This window comes from Rhinolophus hipposideros (assembly GCF_964194185.1).
Source record: "Rhinolophus hipposideros genome assembly, chromosome: 18".
NCBI lineage: Eukaryota > Metazoa > Chordata > Mammalia > Chiroptera > Rhinolophidae > Rhinolophus > Rhinolophus hipposideros.
The window spans coordinates 17,476,249-17,493,228 of NC_138064.1; positions in this window are offsets into that span (position 1 = coordinate 17,476,249).

Sequence of the window (16,980 nt, forward strand, 5' to 3'; positions counted from 1 at the left end):
CAGCAGGTGAGGGATGTGGGAGTGGTGGTGGTGGGGGGGGGGTGCAGGAATGTGCATTTTATCAGTCTGGATCCACCAAGTGTCCTTCAAAATGTTTTGCACACTCACAATTGTTTCCTGATGATGACTTGTTTAGATAAGCTCTAGAGAGTATTTGTTTCAGTGAAGTATCTAACACCTTGTTAGCCCTCTGTAAGTGTTTCTGAATAGTCGACTCTCCTGTCCTAACACATCTCCTAGATTCAAAAGTCTAGCTGGAGGCGCGGAGGGATTTTATGTGCCAGCCTCCGCCAGTCTGGCTAGATGTCTCCAGGTGCTGATACGTTTTTGTTATTTCTACCTTTGTTTCATAACTAAAGTTTATGTGTAAAAATCCAGGCAAAATGAAGTTTCCCCACCTCTCTTAGACACCCTTGTTCTTTGGTGAGAGCTTGGACCCGCACTGGCAAGGTGATGGGCTTGCACCCCAAATGTGAGAACCATTGCTTTAGTCCAGCCCATCACATATAAAGAGCAACGCAACAAAACCAAGAACAATTAAATGACTTGTCCAGGATTATGTCAATCCTTTGAACATCGTGGTTCAAATTATTACTATTTCACTATAAGTATTTCACTATAAGTATTTTCACTATGAGTATTTATATTATAAGTATTTCACTATTTCTACTTCCCCTAAGTAGAATTACCAACTTAAAGACATTAGTTCTTTTATGGCTCATTGGTATGTAGATTTTTCTGAACAATTTGCATTGTTGCATATTATGCATTAATTTTTGTGTGTGACATCTATGCATTATTTATGAGTATCTATGAGTTACTCCCCCTGCCGTCCAACCTCAACTTCCACCAACCAGTGCTTTCAATCTTGAGTTTTATTCCTTTTTAATTTTTAATAAATATATAATTGTGCCATAGAATGTCCATTTCTATGTTAAAGAAAGCCAGGAAGGCTGTGTGTTTTTCATTTTAGTAATATGATGTCTGCAAGTCTGCAGGTGTAAATGGTTTGTCCATGTTGATGATAAATCAAATAGAATGAAGTGCTAACCTTATATATTTGAAATTGTTCGATAATTTGGATGGTAAACTTTTATCAATAGTTTATTACATATTTCTCTCTTTGATCTCTGATAGTGTGTACTCTTATGAAAGTTTTATATTTTATGTACATAAGAAAGTGGCCTCCGTTTTGTCATACATCATTCTTCCATAATTGAGAGAAATATACCACTGCATTTTTTCCCTAGCTTTTAGAATAGGTTTTAATGTTTTATAGTAACCTATTTGGAATTACTTTCAGAGTTAATACATCAACTTTTGATATAGTAAAAAAAAAAAAAAAAAATTCCTGTCCTTTTTCTTGAGTTATTTCTGCCCCACACTGCTTCTTTGTTTACACTGATATGTGGATTTTCTCTTCTTAATTAAGGAGTCAGTGGAGATGGAAACATTAATTGATCAATCAGTTATTATCAGTGTCATTCTGGGAAAAAGGATGCCAGCATTAAGATGATGATATTACTATTATTACTACTACTATTCATCATCATCGTCACCAAATAATGTAACTACAAGATAGTCTTAAAAATAATTTTTCCAGATAAGTCTCACTATTAATTTGTCAAGAGAGTGGACTGGAAACAAATTGGTACTTAATTTAATCTAACTTAATAAACACGTCAATATTTTACTTAGTCTTTTCAGATAGGAACAAGGCATATGTCTTCATGAATTCATTTTTCCCTCTATTAAAGTTTTGTATTTTCTTGTAAATAAATCCCTTCCATTAGATGGTAAAATTATTAATCATGTTAAAAGAAATCCTCTACAACTAATGTAATGCACTTCTATTAAATAACATGTACAAATGACACATATTTGATGTCTTATGTGAAAAACTGGAATAAATAATGCAATGTAAAAAATATATCTGCATTTGATAAAAGACTACAAAGAATTATATAAAATAAACGCTTATGAGATTATAGTACTTTTTTATTTTTTGGCAAATTTTCTTTAATGATATTTAAGATGTGACTTATATCCTTTTCCTCTAGAAATCATGCTCTATTTTACTTTGCATTCCAGAAATAAGCTGTATGGGATCCCAAGACAAATTCTTTTTCAATTACATACTAAGTTCTTTTTAGGTTTTGATAATTTTTACATTTTCTATCTTATAGATCTTACCATGTTACTTTATTTTCTTGCTTTTGTTTTATCAGCTTTAACATTGGTGTGATCAAACAATACGATGAATGTTCAAGTAAAAAAAATTATTACAGTAAAAGACACATTGCCATTAATTCCCCTCAAAATACCCCCCCTCACTTTGAACACACCTATCCCATCATACTTGCCACTTTCTGAAGCAGTTCTGGAAGTCCTCTTTCGTGAGGGTCTTTACTTCATCCTCCATCATGACAACACTCTGTGTCACACATCGCTTTTGGTACAGCAACTTCTGTCAAATAAAAACATTACGGGTGTATCACTGGATCTGGTACCGTGCGACTTCTGGCTCTTCCCCAAAGTCAAAATGACCATGAAAGGTAAACATTTTGAATTGATTCAGGACATTGAGGTAGCCACAACAATGCTAATGAAGATACTCTTGAAAGAGGACTTCCAGAACTGCTTCAGAAAGTGGCAAGAACGATGGGATAAGTGTGTTCAAAGTGAAAGGGAGTATTTTGAGGGGGATTAATGGCAATGTGTCTTTTACTGTAATAATTTTTTAAAATTTAAACATTCACTGTATTGTTTAATCACACCTCATTATAGTATTTTTATAGCTGTCTACTTCTAGGTAGTAATAACGTTTATTAGAATATAAGAAAATTCTCCTTATTTTTCTTCCAATGTATTATAACAAAAATTTTAAAATACATAGTACAGAAATGTTGACTCCTAGAATCAATTATTAATGTTTTGCCATGTTCACTTTATACACATCACATATATAAATTATATTTCTTTTATTTTTAACTCTCTCTTATATTTGTAGTCTTCTTTCATTAATTTGTCCTTCAACAAATGTTTATTATGCAGCAATTAATTCTACTAATTGGTATCTTCTTTTTCCCCTGTTCATTATTTGAACTAATATTATATATTTTAGTTATATATTTTTTATTATTATATATTTTTATTATATATTTTATTATTATATATTTTTTACAGAATCAACCATTGGTGTTATTAATTTTATTTTTCCTATTCCTTAGTATGTGTTTATTCTTAATTCTATTATTTCCTCTTTCCTACTTCTCTTGGCTTGCTATTTAGTTTGCTTTGTCTCAAACTAAAGTAGGAACTCAGCTGATGTTTTCTTTTTTCCCCTTCAAACTAGAAACCTTGAAAACAATACAGTTTTCCTTAATGTTGTGCTTTTGTAATACCTTATAAATTTTGACATACTATACTTGTAGGTTGTGTTATTTTGTAATTTAGCTAAACATCAGGAAGGCATATAGAAATGTACTTCTATTTGGACATCTTTAAGTTCTACTTTGGTCATATATAATTTTGTTGTGATCTGAGTACATGGTGTGTAGAATTTCTGCACTTGTGCATTTCCCAGTTACATCATTGTTTCCCAAAATATGGTTACTTTTTGTGAAAAATTCACAACTTGAAGAGAATGTATATTTTCTTGCCTTACAGTTAAGTTTTTATGGAGTTATTACTACATTATTTATTATTTTATTCAACTTTTAATTTTTAAGATTGTCTGTGTATGTCTTATCATATTCTGATAATGGACTGTTGAGATTTTTAGTTATATTTGTAGTTCCATTTTTTTCATGCTTTTCTGGCACTTTCAAGAGGTTTTCTCTTTTTAATATCTTGTGTAACCATATAGGGAGCTTCTTCATAATGTTTTTGCTAAGAAATCTCACTATCATGATAATAATCCCTACTTTTCTTCAGATTGATTACAATTCAGATTGATTACAATTTGGATGATCCTAATTTTTAGCTCCTCTCTCTATATATATATTTTAAGATGCCCCTTGAAAGCGTTAGATTTGTTGGATTTCTTTTTAATTCAGATATTTATTCTTTTTAAAAGGAAATTTAGCCAAATCACGTTTCTTATTTTGATCAATTTCTCTGCTTCACATTTTTAAATCCCTATATAAACTTAATTATGGTTGCTATGTTGCCATACTTCATTTTTTTTCCTTAAATGAAAACTAAACAAGTTTTCTTGTGCCTATTTAGATTCTATCCCTTCCTCCAATTCCATCCCTAGGCGATCGCTGATCTGCTGTTTTGCCACTAAAAATTAGTTTCCATTTTTAGAGTTATATAAATGGAACCATAAAGTACTTACTTTTTTTGGTCTTGCATATTTCATTCAGCATAATTTTTAGAGATTCATCCATGTATGGTGTGAGTTAATATTTGTCCTTTTTGTAGTTATGATAGCTAAACAGTATTCCGATGTAAGGATATACCACAGTTTGCTTACCCATTCATGTTGATGGACATTTGGGTTGTTTCCAGTTTGGGGATATTATAAATAAAGCTGATATAAACATTACAAGTTTTTATGTGCACATATGTTTTAATTTCTCTTGGATGTATACCTACGAGTGTGTCTTAGTCTCTTTGGGCTGCTATAAAATGCCACCAACAGGGTAGTTTCTAAAGAACAGAAATTTACTTCTTACAATTCTGGAGGCTGAAAGTCTGAGATCAGGGCCCCAGCATGGTTGGGTGAGAGGCCATATGTCCTCACATGGTGGAAGAGCTAGGGAGCTCTGTGTTTTGTAATAACACTAATCCCAGTCATGAGGGCTCTACTCTCATGATCTAGCACCTCCCAAAGGCCCTATCTTCTGATACCATCACCTCGAGCATTAAGACTTTAACATATGAATTTGGTGGGTGGGGACACAAGCATTCACACCACAGCAGAGTAGTATTTCTGGGTTGTGTGATAACTCTATGTTTAACCTTTTGAGAAATCACCAAACTGTTTTCTACAGTGGCTGCACCATTTTACACACCCTTCAGTAGTCTATGAGGGTTGCAATTTCTTCACTTTCTTACCAACAGTTGCTATTACCTATCTTTTTTATTCTAGCAATTCTAGTATGTGTGATGAGATATCTTATTATGATTTTGATCTGCATTTCTCTAATGACAATGATATTGAACATCTTTTTATGTGTTTTCTAGTCTTTTACATATCTTCTTTAATTGTTGAAGTACAATTTATCATTCTTCCTTTTATGATTTACGTTATAGTGTTTCTATCTAAGAAACATTTTTTTATCCTGAGGTCACAAAGATTTGTTTGTTTGTTTGTTTGTTTTCTTCTACACTTTGTAGATTTAGGTTTGTCTGAGATACAGTTTGACTTAATTTTTGTGTATGATTTGCAAAAAGAGTTGATGTTTATTTTCCCCCATATAAGTATACAATTGTTCCAGCACCATTTGTTGAAAAGATTTTCCTTTTCCCATTGAATTGCCTTGGCACTTTTCAAATCAGTTAAACATATGTGTATGGATCTATTTCTGGATTGTATTCTGTTCTATCAAACTATATGTCTATTTTTTTCCCCCAATACCAAACTGTCTTAATTACTATAGCTCTGGGCCGCTCAACCTCAGCACTATTGAAATTTTTGCTCTGATAATTCTTTGTTGGAGATGTGAGAACTATACTGTGCATTGTAGGATGTTTAGCAACATTTCTAGTCTTTTTCAGTGGTCCATATCCACTGTAGACAGCAAGCATGTAGTCAAGTCATGTTCTTTCATACACCCTGCCAATCTTTGTCTTCTAATTGCTAAGTTTGCACCATTTACATTTAATATAAATTATTGATATGCTGGGGATTAAGTCTGCCATTCTGTTTTTTTCCATTAATTACTTCTGTTTTTGTTTATTTGTTTTCTTTTTTCTGGGTTGCTTAAACATTGTTTTAGAATTCATGGCATTTTTTTTCTTTTTTATTAAAGATTTTATTGGCGAAGGGGAACAGGACTTTATTGGGGAACAGTGTGTACTTCCAGGCCTTTTTTTCAAGTCAAGTTGTCCTTTCAATCTTAGTTGTGGAGGGCGCAGCTCAGCTCCAGGTCCAGTTGCCGTTGCTAGTTGCAAGAGGGCACAGCCCACCATCCCTTGCGGGAATCAAACCAGCAACCTTGTGGTTGAGAGGACGCATTCCAACCAACTGAGCCATCCGGGAGGCAGCTCAGTTCATGGTGCCGTGTTCAATCTTAGTTGTAGGGGGCGGAGCCCACCATCCCTTGCGGGAGTTGAACTGGCAACCTTGTGGTTGAGAGCCCACAGGCCCATGTGGGAATCGAACTGGCAGCCTTTGGAGTTAGGAGCATGGAGCTCTAACCGCCTGAGCTACCGGGCCCGTCCGAATTCATGGCATTTTAAAAATTCCATTTCTTTCAAACTGATTTATATCTTTTTATGTAAAGGATACCTTTTGTAGGGAGCATATAGTTGGTATTGCCTTTGTATCCACTCTGATGACATTTGCCTTTTAGATGATGAATTTAGATGTTTAATCTGATGTAATTATTGATATGGTTGAATTTAGGTCTACCATCTCATCATCTCATCATTTGTCCCCTCTGTTTTTTGTTCTTCTGTTCCCACTGTTTTGCTTAAAATTTTTGTCTTAGTATCTCATTTTAATTTATCTGTTGGCATTTTATCTCTGCCTCTTTGTGTTATTGTTATTTTTTTGTTATTGCTTTTAGCGGTTGCTCTAGCAATGAAAATATGCATACTTAAGCAGATCCTGTCTTTTTAATACAGTGGGTCAAAAGCTATCCCAGAAGCCCACCTAGCAAATATCTATTTATGTCTCATTGGCTACACCTGGGTCTTATCACTACTTTTATAGCAATCATTGTCCACAGGTTGTGACTGGGGTAGACATATCGAGACTCATATTCTGGAAATAGAGGAAAAATCCATTTAGACTGAGATAGTGGGGCCTTTGCCTACTACCTGAATACATTGGTGTTTGTTAGTGGGAAAGAAGGGAGAGTGAATATGGGCTAAACAGTCAGTGTCTGTCACAGTAATTAATCCTGTCTAATATGCTTCGTTGGCCAAATTTTTAACCTCAGTGCATTTTAACACAATTCTTTTTTATTTATTTTTTTATTAATTTAAGGTATACAAAAAATGTAATATTTAAACACGATTATTTTTTGTTACTAAAAATTTATTCTACCAACTACAGAAAACTCTCTTTCAAAGAATTACATGAAGTCTAGCTTTTAGTGTTTGGTGCCCCAATACTTCCTATTCCTATTTTGTTGTTTATTGGGCTAGGAATGCCCTTTAAAATAAATTTTGAAAGTTTGTATAAAACTGCCTGTGGTAGAAATGATTATGACCTATTAGTGAGTGAATAATGACTACATGCATAGAAGTAGCATCTTCTGACTACAAAAATGAAATTCAGTAAAAGATCAGCTCAATTTTATTCTATCAGAATTTCTCCCAATGAGATTATTTTGCCATAAAGGAGGTCATCATAATTAAAACAAAAGCAAAGCAAAACAGGAAAAGCTTAATTTCTACCATTGGATTGTTTCCTTTCCATTTTAAAAAGAAGGTAGGTGTCATAAACAATTTTACTTGTAATTTTGTTTTTAAAAGCCTAAGTAACATTTTGAGTACCTCTTATTCAATATGTTTCAGTACAGTATGAATATACTTGGGAAAATATGCTTAATTAGGGGAAAAAAAGAATTAGCTTTTTGCAAAGTTTAATTAAATGTAAAATGTTTGGCTTGTGAAAACCAGGCCTGTGATTTTGAAAACACATTTCCTACTTTCTTCGCTAATGGGAGCTTGCAGCTCTTTGTTAATTATGATTGAATTATAAATTCTCTAAGGAGAGATTGTGTTTTCTATCTCAGGGCTTTGTGTGAACAGAGAGACAGGTTATTTAGCCTCATGATGATTCATATTAATAAATGCATACACAGGCATTATCTTATTGCATTTCCTTAATCTTCCAAGGAGGTAGGCAAGGAAAATTCTTCTATTTTTATGGATAAGGAAGCTGAGTCTCAACAACAATGAATGAAATATCTAAATTCCCATGACTTGTATTGTTGGAGTTGAGACTGCGATGTGGTCCTCAACCCTTTCCTCTATACCTGCAGCTCCAGGTCTCCCCGACCCTGGAGGTGGGCCTTGTACAACTCTCCTGGAGACTCTCCTGCCACCTAAATGTTTCTGGAGGGCCAACGTGAGCAGTTTGAGTAGGAAATCATTTATCATGCAGAGCTGTCCCATTTAGCATCCCTGGACCTCGCCCACTTAGTGCCAGCACTAGGCCCCGGTCATTGTGACATCCAGAAATGGCCCCGCCCACGTGACGGGATGCCCCCTGGGAAGTGGTACTGTACCAGTGCTCTCCACCATGCTGCCTCTCTACTGTCATACATGGCAGGACTTATAACCACAATGAATAAAAGTAGACCTGACAAAGCATTCTGAACATCTTTGACCCAATACATAAGCCCTTTTGTATGCCAGGCTGCTCTTGAACACAGGGGGAAATGTTTAGCGGGGAGAAAGGAGTATTTGGAATCCCTGGAGCAAGGGGAGGGCCAAAGCTTCGACAAGGAGCTGCCAGTTGTGGTAGAAGAATTGCCCCCAAATAATGGTGATGACGACAGTGATCATGCCAACATTGAGCTGCTGCTATGTATTGGGCACCATGTTGAGCCACTTACACATACTATCTCCTTTAATTCTCACAGCAGCGCCAAGCAGCTGTTATCATTACCCTCCTGTTACAGACTAGTGAACTCCCACTGCCCTTTGCCACAGTCATTACTATAACCTCCATTCTGGTCTTTCTGCTTCCATGGTAACCTCCAGCTAGTCCGTTCTCTACTAAATCAACCAGAGACACTTCCATACATGAAATTAGATCATATCGCTATTCTGCTAAAACTCTTCAACTACTTCTGTCGCTGAATAAGATCGAAAGTCCCACAGTGGCCCACATCTGCACTTGGTTCCACACACCTCCCCAATCTCATCTTCTTCTACTCTGCCCCACACTGACCTTACTCCAGCCACACTGGCTCCTGGCCATTCTTGGGACAGGCCACGCTGGTTCCTATTTGCAGTCACTGTTCTATCCCCAGAGATTCTGCTCATTCCCCTACTCCATTTAGTCTCTGATCCAACCTCAGAGCCTAGAGAGCCCTTTCCTAATGAGTCTATCTAAAAAAATCCTCCCTCTTCTCTCTCTTCCCTTCTCCCTGCTTTGCTTTGCTTCACAGCACTTCATGTCACCTGACATTATATTAAATGCCTCCTTGTCTGTCTGTTCATTGTTTCTCACTTCCTAAGAATGAGCGCTTAGTAAGTGGGGGCTTTATCTTTTTCAGCCCTTAGAAAACTGCTTGGCATAGAGTGGCTCAGTATTTGTTTATGAATACGTGTGGCTGAGAGAAGTTAAGTCACATGCCCAATGTTCAACGCTATAATAATAAAGGTGGATTTGCATTCTGTATTCCCGGGCTGTCAGAGAAGACTCACCTTTGGGAAGGAAAAAAAAAAGATATTGCAGAGAAGCTTAGGATGGGAGATGAAAGCAGAAGAGGCCTTTTTCCTCCTCTGCCAGGGAATGCTCAGTGGAACATTTTTTTTTCTTTAATCCATGCAATAACCAAAGAGAACTGTACAAAAGGCAAAACTAAGGTGCGGACACTTTTAAAGACCTCGTCAGGTCAAGAGTCTGCAGTTAAACTAGGCCCAAAGCCCACTTCTCTTCCCGGGCTGTGTGTTTTGCTTGACAGTTGTATGCATTAGCTTTGCTGCTTACTTGTCATATGAAAGGAACTCATGCCACCGTGATCTGTGTGCCCTTGAAGCAGCTCTGGAGGGGTCACTTTGGACAAATTAATTCAGAGTTAGTTCAGAAATAATTAAGCCAGCATGGCAGTCGGCCCGTGAATGTTTCCTTTGTTCCATTGCTTTAGAATCCTGTTCAATATACGCATTTTCCTCTTCCAGTTCTTGGCGTTATATCTTTTGTCCCTTTCTCCGTCTGTACGTAACTCCCAGGGAGCTCAGCTAGCTCTATGTTGAATACTTACAATTATTTTTAAAAAGTAATTATACAAAATTTTAAATGATTTGTCTTTTTGGCTAGGGGGAAGCAAGGGAAGTCGACAGAATAGATCCTCGAGTGATTTGGATTCAATCTCTTGCTGGAATTTGCAAAGCCGATTTAAATACGACCTTAGTTGTCAGAAGATTGTTTTTAACATATAGAAATTCAAGAAGACAGCTTTTGAAAATGCAAATTGTGAAGAACTTGGACTCTTTCTCATTTTCAAATATAATATTAACCACAGAGCTCATCTAACTGGATATGACAGTGTATGCAACGTAGGGAAATCACAACAATAAAAACAGCCTCTCTGCTCTCTGAGGTTCAGTGCTATCTTTGCCCTACACAATTTCCTGCATGCTATTGTTTAGAGAAATAGCACTGCTCACACGGGACCTAAAAGGTGGAAAATTAAATTATGATGACTAGGTAAGAAGCAATGAACGGATTTCAATAGATGAAATATGATGATTTGCAATGTGTAAATGATGCTTTTAAAACTTTTCACGGTTGTTTGCCTCTGTCGGGAGCAAAATAGCATTTAGGCGAGGGAAAAAGAAAATGACAAGAGTGTCCGAACAGCACATAGCAGTTCGGAGATCAGTGCAAAGCAGTTCACAGGAAGAAAAAAGGTGTGAGGAAGGCTTTTACCCTGAGCAGGCCCCCCCATGCCTGTGGATTCAGGGGTCTGGACGCCCTGACGGATGACGTACCTGGCAGGATTCAGCCCTGGCTGAGTCTTTTCCCTTGACTATTAGTTTTTCCATTTCTGTAATTTTTGCCAGTATGTCTGGAGATTGTGTGAAAGATATCACCTGCATATAAATGCCTCAAATGGAACTAAATTTTAACAGAGCCTGGTACTGTGGAAAGGGTTGTAAGTGAATGAAAACCAGGAAGAAAGACGTGAGACCTTTTATTCAATTTTACATATTTCTGTTTCCACCATACCTAGAATGCTCTTAGTCACAGTGGAAACAAATTATAATTCTAAATAAATTATTAAACACACACACATGCACACAAACTATACACATGCATTTTTAACTCTATCCAAAATGCAATTTTTGATCATTCAAATATTTTCATTTTAAAGGGAAATTTCAAGATTAAGCCAGTCAAAGCTTTTTCTGCCATCAATTTAATAAAAATGGAATGATTTATCAGAGAAGAGTGTATGCATACATGAGCAATCTATGTAGAATATTATTTGACAATTTCAGCCTAACACAGACATAATAGTTCATGATGCCTTTAAAAGTCCAGAGTGTTTTTGCCAAAGTGTCCAGTTTTAATTTACTGTTAATTAAATTTGTTTTCAGTTTACATAAAAGACAACTTATAGCTCATAGTCTGTTCTTTCTTGCCGAGCTGTAGGGGTGTGGCAATTTCACTCCCTGATTTTAGCTCTCAAGTTTTGAGGATGAACAGAGATATTAGGAAAACCCATAGAATAATGAATTTCCATTATTAGCAAGGCAATGTGGGGGGATTTGAGCTGCTTCGGAAAAATACTTACCACCTAAAAAAGTCCAACCCCCTTTCACCTGCGAAGTGTTTCACCTTCGCAGGGCGAAGGAGTTTCACCTGATAGGATCTGAAAAACACCATTAAAGACAAAGTTTTAAACACACACAACGTTGCCCCTCGGAGCCTCTTACGTAACACCTGTCTTTTGGGAGGTACAGGGCAGGGACCTAGTCCCAGGGCTCGGACATGAGGCGGCATGTGTTTATCCCATCCTTTTCTTTGTGGTCCAGACCATTAACAAAGACCCTGGGAAGGGGCACTGTGATGATTGGTGAGGCTGGAAGGTTCTCCTGCAGTGAGGAGCCCTTGGCATTCAGAGACAGTGGGACGTCACAGGTGAAGTCACTGCAAGGGAAAGGGGGCTGCAAAAAAATAAATGGGACTGCCTTAACGGTTTTCCATAAGACCACCAGCTGTAGTCTCTACAAGCTCTAAACTTGTGATTAGTGTGGGGAACTGGAGGATGGTGCTAGGAGATGGGGAGAAGGAAAGATTGGCTTGGCGCTTCGTGGGTTTATGTTTAGCATTCTATGAAAGAAGACTAGGATTTTATTCTAGTCCTCACTTGACTATAACTCTGTGGGATGCAGGCAGGCAGGGAGTCTCGAGACTGGAGGCTAAGTTAACTAGAGAACCAGATGAAGCTGGGAGGTTCTGTGCTTGTATCTCTAACATCATAGAGGAGGCTGATCCTGGAAGTGAGGTAAGAAGTAAATTCGGGAGCTCCTCAACCTTGGAGCGCTGGTATGACATCTAGGAAGTAGGAACATGGTTGGGGATGTGAAGCGGTCCAACAGAACGTGGTGGGGTGGGGCGAAGGAGTGGCACTTAGCCTCCCCGAGGGCTCAGTATTGGGGGTGGAGGGCTGGTAATGCTATGGACTCCCCAGGTCTTTACAACCTACTGCAGTTCAGAGAATAAATGGGAGAAGGTAGGTGAAGCTTTTCTGGGTCTCCCTCTCCCACTCATCCAACACTGCAATCCTCACATTCAACCTCCCCGCACACTCCAAATTTTATCATTGCTCATCCACGCCAAAATAGGTCCCAGTTTTCTGTTGAGAGAATATTCCTTTTTGGCGTCAGTAACAATAACTTTAAATCTATTCCAGAAACCCTGATAAGAATAATGAAGTGGTTACTGTCAACCTCCCCCTCTCCTCTACTGAATAAAACATTAATGGTGGATTGAATGGAATCTCATTAAAAAGACATGCTGACAAGCAGCTCTTCAAGGGTTCATGTAGCAAAGCAGCTTGGTGATGAATGAGATATCATTAGAACTACTCCAGAAGGCAGATACTCTTTGGTTGGAGAACAGGCAATGGCTAAGATTCTGGAGGCACAAACCTAACTATTTGGTCCTTCTTATATCCTCACCACCGGACATAGTGGGCAGTAAATGTTCAACAAATCATAGAATAAACTTTTTCAGGGTTCTAACATCCCTCCCTTTTAGCACTCACTTCTCCAAGTCTGCCTTCTAACACCCTAATTCCATCCCCAATGAACAGCCCAGATGCAATTATTTTCAACCAGTTTCTACCAGATGAAATTGTGTATCTGTGACTTCTCAAAAATACCTCGACTCTTGCGATATCAAATAAAGCCCACAAAATATTGACTACTATGTCAAACGAGGGAAGAGCAGACTCTAGTCTATGAATGGACCCAACTTTGTGGCAAGCATATATGTATTAGCAGGAAGAACCTCTTGAGAAATCAGCTTTCCACCCTCTCACACAATTTTCCTCGTTCCAGTAGTTGGGAGATGTGGTTTTTCTGTCTCAGTACCCAAAGCACTGATTACTGTAGCTTTATCGGAACCTGGAAACCATGTAATCCAGTTCTCTCATTAAATAGATAAGAGAACTGATGTTCAGTGTGCCTTAATGATTATCTCAAGGTCTCACTTCTAATTAGAAATGCTAGACCCAAAGCACAAATCTCCAAACTTTTAAGCTAGTGATGTCTCTCCCACAAAGCAACTGCTTCTGGAACAGACAGAAGGGGCAAGGGATGGATTCTCACCAGACCCATTAAAGCAATCCATTCGGTTACTAGGAATAGATACACACACAGAAAAGAATGAACAACGTAGTATTTATATATACCAACATGGAAACATCTCCAGACATTATTGAATGAAAAAAGCAGTTGCCAAATAGTACATAGAGTAGGAGTCCATTTATGTGAACCGAAATGAATAGTGTCTATCTCCTATGGACAAGGTCTGAAGGATGCATTCCACCCTGGTAACAGTACGTACCTCAGGGGAGGGCTCTAGAGTTGGCGATAGTGGTCCAAGGAAAGTTTGCCCTTATTCATATTGTTCGAATTTTTATGAGGAGAATCTATTTATGCATTGATTATTTAAGAATCAATTTAAAGGGATAAAATGACATTTATTTTGTATTCTGTGTCACTCTGATGGCTTTGTTTAGGGGGACTCAGTTTGTTCCTTTAATCCAAGTGGAATGCCTACATTCGTACCAAAGCTTTAGGGGGGATGGTCTGGCATGACGGGAAAGGAGAGAGAGTCTATGGATTTGATTTTATCTTCCCCAAAACTACTCATTGCCTTCTCCCTCACAATAATTGCCATTTCACATAAGGCCAAACTCCTTGAGTATAATAATAATGATGATAATAATAACAACGATAATAGTGGAATATGTATATCCTGCTAATAATAAATGACCATAGCTACAGTCTTTTGAGCACTAACTCTACCCCTGACACTCTTCTAAGCACCTTCATTCATTATCGTTCTTGTTTTGAGCTTCATAACCTGTGAGGTAAGTACCATGATTATCCCCATTTTAGAGGTGAGAAACTGAGGCTTGAAGAAGTCAATGAAGGCTGACTGCAGCCACATGACTGGTGAGTGGAGGAGCCTGGATCTGAACCCAGGCAGTCTGACTGGAGTCTGTGACAGGTGCCAGCACTTCCTGGGCTTGGAGAGACGCGGACCATCAGTGTCTGTAGGAGGGGGGCATATATATTGGAAAATACAACTGGTCTAAACCAGAACGTCCATGCCTTTGGAGAAAGCCTCTGTCTAATGTCCATTCCCCATTGCTTCCTCTTTGTGCTCCTTTGAGCCTCTGGGACTCTAAATCAGGTGTATAATTCTATCAGGCAACGTATAGTGAAGGGGAAAATATTCTCCCATGGAGAGTAAAAACCCATCTACCATCACGTGTAAGCCTTGCAACAATTTCCCAATTGCCAATTCCAGGTGCTTAAAATGACAATAAATAAAAAGAATAACAATAAGAAACATCTTTTCAAAGAGAGGAGGAGGGCTGGCATCCCAGGGAGTGGCAGGCTTGTGAATGATTCCTTTTCTCTTCTTTTACTGTTGACTTTGGATATGTTAGTTCTGGTCCTTACAGGTATGGAAAGAATAAAGTGGTACATTTTGAAATGGTTTTAACAGCTGATGTAGAGAAAGTACTTTTTAGGAAGCTGGTTGTCTTATGCTAAATAAGAAACAGTTTTCTCCCTGCCCTCCACTTCTGTCTAAACTTTGGGAATTATTTCATTATTTCTCGGTTCATGACCAAAGCATCTCTGATTCATCATGGAGAGCTTGAGGTAGATCATAGGAATTTTTGATTAAATATATGTACATGTACTTACGTGTATATATATATATATGTGCGTACACTATGTATGTATATTTTTGTGTATATGTACATTTCTATTACACTATAATATATATCTGTGTGTATGATGAAGAACTGTAAAATTCTGCTCCTATTCTTAAGTACCATCAAGTTTTAGCCTAGAACACTAAGTTGGCTTTTTTTTCACTTCTGCCAAATTCTGCTTAGGGAAACAACCTGCCATTTCAGAGTTGTGTTCATATTTCCATATACCCTGTGAATATTAGCCTTTTGAAAAGAACAATACCCTCCACGTGGTGTAACACGTATATACATCAAAGATAAAGCGGGGACATGTCCTCTTCGTTCTTTGACCCCCAACTTCACGGCCTAGTGCTATTGCTATATTTTTACACTTGTAAATGCAGCAAATGGGCTCAGTGCCCATTCTGTGCCTGGGACCCGAGTGGGTGATGAACATAGCAGACATGAGCCCTGCCCTCGTGGGGCATATGTCACATCCTGTCAGCCTGCAGGACTCTTTCCTGGGCTTCCTGTTACCAGGACTACAGAACTTTCAGATAAGTGAGGCACACAATTGTGTGATACCATGCATATTTCTGCAAACAAAGCCATTTATTTTAAGCTGAAGCATTTGCAGCAAAATTTAAATAATTTATCTGGAATGTGTCAAACTGAACGCTTTCAGGATATCTTTTTGGCTTTCTTTAGTAGAACATTTGTAAAGTGAAGCCTTGCTATCTTTGATTTCTCAACTAACTCTGCCATTAATTGCAAACAAGATGGATTGACTAATCACAGAGGCAGTCTCAAGACTCTAAACCTGTTGGAGAGAAATATTTTAGGTGATTACTGAAGTGAATCAGGGCCCCAAGGATTTTTGTACTCAATGCTCTAAGATTTTGTGACAGGAAAGAAACAAAACAAAACACAGATTTTGTTGGGCCACAGCTGCCACTAAACATTATCCAGAATGTTATGAACCAAAGAACTGGAAATGTCCCCAGTCCCACACTACTCTCCCCAAGAGAAAATGCTGATTCCTGAAATTCCCATCAAAAATGAAGTCCTTTAGGGTAGGCTGGCATTGCTCTTGGAAAGAAGACCAACCAACCTAGGAGGACTAGCCCAGAACTTTCGCTTGGTGTTAACCTTTAGTAGGTGTCGTCTTTTCAGGGCCTGGGCTGCCCAGTTTGCAGAAGGAATGAAGCAGCACAGATGAGTATCTGTGGGGACAAAGCCCCAAAAAGCAGTTTCCAGGCTCTCGGCCTCACATAGAAAGGTGCTGGCTCAGGTAGTAAATGGCCATCAACTGTGATCAGATGGCCAGCAGCTGTGGCTAGTTGGCCGTCAGCTGTAACCCGTAAGTCATTGGCCACTAACATAACGGCTGTGGCTACACTAGCAGAAGGAATGGGGGCTAACAAGAGCGGATTGCAGAGAGGCGGTTGCCGCCGGTGAGAATATATTGGTTTGACTCCCCTATCTATGGCTCCGTGGGTGTTCCTGTTTGGCCTCACCAGGTCCTGCGTTCTTATGTGGAGAGCGGGACCAGAGACCCCGCCGGACGCCCTGCGTGACAAATGGCGCACTGAGCAGGATCCCCTGTGTGACAGCATCTGTACTTTAAAGCCTGGAGGGAGAAAGAGAAAGATGCTTGGAAGCCTTGCCTTGGAAAAAGGCC